The following is a 4143-nucleotide window of genomic DNA, read 5'->3' on the forward strand; positions in this document are numbered from 1 at the left end:
ATATGGGCCTGAATGGTGAACACGGCGGTAGCCTAGGCTACAGAATGGGCCTGAATGATGTGAATTATATCTGCTCATCTCATTCCCATGAGGCGTTACAGCAGAGAGGGTTAAAGCGCTGTAATAAGGATCTTTGGTTATAGGTCTCCGCACCAGAACCAGCAGGTTTAGAGAAAGCTTCTTCCCAACAGCTGTCACCCTACTGAACACTAGCTCTGCATCCCATAATAATCCCTCTACTGAACACTAGCTCTGCATCCCATAATAAGCCCTCTACTGAACTCTAGCTCTGCATCCCATAATAACCACCCTACTGAACACTAGCTCTGCATCCCATAATAATCCCCCTACTGAACTCTAGCTCTGCATCCCATAATAATCCCCCTACTGAACACTATCTGCATCCCATAATAATCCCCCTACTGAACACTAGCTCTGCATCCCATAATAATCCCCCTACTGAACTCTAGCTCTGCATCCCATAATAATCCCCCTACTGAACACTAGCTCTGCATCCCATAATAATCCCCCTACTGAACTCTAGCTCTGCATCCCATAATAATCCCCCTACTGAACACTATCTGCATCCCATAATAATCCCCCTACTGAACACTAGCTCTGCATCCCATAATAATCACCCTACTGAACTCTAGCTCTGCATCCCATAATAATCACCTCTACTGAACTCTAGCTCTGCATCCCATAATAATCCCCTTACTGAACACTATCTGCATCCCATAATAATCACCCTACTGAACACTAGCTCTGCATCCCATAATAATCACCCTACTGAACACTAGCTCTGCATCCCATAATAATCCCCCTACTGAACTCTAGCTCTGCATCCCATAATAATCACCCTACTGAACACTAGCTCTGCATCCCATAATAATCACCTCTACTGAACTCTAGCTCTGCATCCCATAATAATCACCCTACTGAACTCTAGCTCTCCACTACATTTCCACTACTTACTCCACTACATTTCTAGGCCAAATATCTCACTTTTCACTCCACTACATTTTGTGATAGCTGAAGTACAGCTTAAGTTCCTTTTGGAAAAAAGACCGTCCAAATACATGTGTACTTACGGGTATTTCTATGAAGTAAGCTAGGCTTTAAATAGTGGTGCTGCCTAACGTAAGTTATTGTTATATCCATTATTTACTGTACCTTGTTGACCTCTTTTCACAATGTTGATGTAGCCTCCTCATGACGCCACCGAGCAAATGTTGACAATGATAGAGAGATATCCAATGATAGACAATCTGACACAATCAAACACAAAAGGGGACGTCTTGATTTGGTCTGCAAGTGTAAAGCATTCAACAAGCAAAAACTGGTTACTTTGAAGTATCTAAGATCACATGAATTTGCTTTTAGTTCTTTCTACATACAACAATTCTTAGTTGATTTTGTCCTTGAATGAAGGAGAAAGGCTCAATGAATGCCTATGGCTGTGTCGAATCATTTCAACAATAGTAAATGCAAGTGTCATAATATAGTTCAGGACTTTTACTTTAGATACTTAAGTACACTTGAAGGCAAGTACTTTTGTACTTCCACTCAAGTGGAAATGTAAAAGGAGGACTTGTACTTTTACTGGAGTAACATTTACCCGTGTGTATCTCTACTTTCACTCAAGTACAGGAGTTGTACTTCGTCCACACTGGTATAGAGAGGTTGTAGCCAGACCTGTAGGTCTACTGTATGTGTAGGAAGAACATTCCCTGGCTTCCTGGTCTGGTAGCGTCAAATCAGCGGGCGCGTTTGATCTTGTAGCGCTGCGCAGATAGGCTGAATCTTTCAATAGATGTTTAGCCAGATCTGCACAGCACTGCGAGATCGAACGTGCCCGCCCCGGCCGCCCGCTGATTTGACGGTATCGGCCGTATAGGCCTATACATATCTACGGCATCGGCCATCTAATCCATCTTCTCCAGCTACAGCTGCATTGGACACGTAGCAGCATTAACATTCTGTTCCATGATGTAAGTGTTGATTCATCACATGAGGCGTGACTTGATCATTCGTTCACAGCAGGAGCAGGAATTCACAACACATCATGACAGATACAATTCACAACACATCATGACAGATACAATTCACAACACATCATGACAGATACAATTCACAACACATCATGACAGATACAATTCACAACACATCATGACAGATACAAGTCTGCTTTCATTCATCCTGAGCCGTGCACTAGAGGGGCCTCAAAGGAACCTTCTTTAGCTTTTATCCTGCGTCTTATTTCCACATCTGTAACTTCTGAAAGATTGATGGCTGTACTCTACGTATGCCATGGCGGCCTCGGCGCCATGCCTGCTCCTGACCTAGAGAGGGCGCTGCAGCACCCAGAGACATGACAGCTCACACCCCGCCAGGACCAAAACACAACCACCACCCACATGACAGCTCACACCCCGCCAGGACCAAAACACAACCACCACCCACATGACAGCTCACACCCCGCCAGGACCAAAACACAACCACCACCCACATGACAGCTCACACCCCGCCAGGACCAAAACACAACCACCACCCACATGACAGCTCACACCCCGCCAGGACCAAAACACAACCACCACACGGCCTGGGGGCCCAGAGGACACATCAGGCCCAATAGCGGCCCATCAGCCCAATAATGGCGCCACCTCAGAAAGGTAAAGAGGAGCAGAAGAACCTCTAGCTCTGCATCCCATAATAATCACCAATAATGGGCACCAAAGCGCCCTCTAGCTCTGCATCCCATAATAATCACCAATAGTGGGCACCAAAGCGCCCTCTAGCTCTGCATCCCATAATAATCACCAATAATGGGCACCATAGCGCCCTCTAGCTCTGCATCCCATAATAATCACCAATAATGGGCACCATAGCGCCACCTCAGAAAGGTAAAGAGGAGCAGGCTGATGGTCTACTGTGTCCACAGATACTGCGCTAGGAGAACTGGGCTGTTCTGCCACCCCTGCTGAAGCAGAGGGCCCAAAGAGCCACAGAACCAAGAGGTCCCCACACCTGTTTTGGAGCCAAGAGGTCCCCCACACCTGCACACCTGTACGTAGCCAAGAGGTCCCCACACCTGCACACCTGTTTTGGAGCCAAGAGGTCCACACACCTGTACACAGCCAAGAGGTCCACACACCTGCACACCTGTACGTAGCCAAGAGGTCCCCACACCTGCATGGAGCCAAGAGGTCCCCACATCTGCACACCTGTACGGAGCCAAGAGGTCCCCACACCTGTACGTAGCCAAGAGGTTCCCACACCTGCACACCTGTACGTAGCCAAGAGGTCCCCACACCTGCACACCTGTACAGAGCCAAGAGGTCCCCACACCTGCACACCTGTACGGAGCCAAGAGGTCCCCACACTTGCACCCCCACTGAGAGCACCACTGCTGGGAGCAACAGCGCACCTGGGGAGCACCTGTGAGCCTTTGCTTGTGTGTGTGTGGACCTCTTGGCTCCGTACAGGTGTGCAGGTCCAGTTCACCTGTGAGCCTTTGCTTGTGTGTGTGCGCGCAACTGGAGAAATAAAACACCCAGCAGTGGGCAACATTTGAACTCATCTGCTGTCTGCCTCATTTTGCCAACCATCAACCTGACGGAGACTCCAGAGAACTATGGCACTAGGAAAATGACCGTCACTTCATACACACGCCCTCTTATTCGTACTCCAGATAACTATGGCGCTAGGAAAATGACCATCTCATCTTACCAATTCATTTAAATGTCACAAATTGCTAAATCACCCAAATGACCATCGTTCTGTATTAGGCCTAATATCCCTCCGGGTGATAGAGAACAGAAGGAAGTTATTCTGCAAACACTGTTCTGTCAGATGAAAGAACCATTGAGCATGAAAACATGAATGCAACTGGGGCAGCCGTGGCCTACTGATTAGGGCTTCGGGCTTGGAACCGGGGGGTTGCCGGTTCAATCCCCGACCAGCACCACGGCTGAAGTGCTCTTGAGCAAGGCACCTAACCCCTCACTGCTCCCCGAGCGCCGCTGGTTGGGCAGGCAGCTCACTGCTCTGGGTTAATGTGTGATCACTGTGTGCTGTGTGTGTTCACTAACTGGGTTAAATGCAGAGAAACAAATTTCCCTCACGGGATCAAAAAAGTAAATA

This window comes from Sardina pilchardus, chromosome 14 (genome assembly GCF_963854185.1).
Source record: "Sardina pilchardus chromosome 14, fSarPil1.1, whole genome shotgun sequence".
NCBI classification, from domain to species: Eukaryota; Metazoa; Chordata; class Actinopteri; order Clupeiformes; family Clupeidae; genus Sardina; species Sardina pilchardus.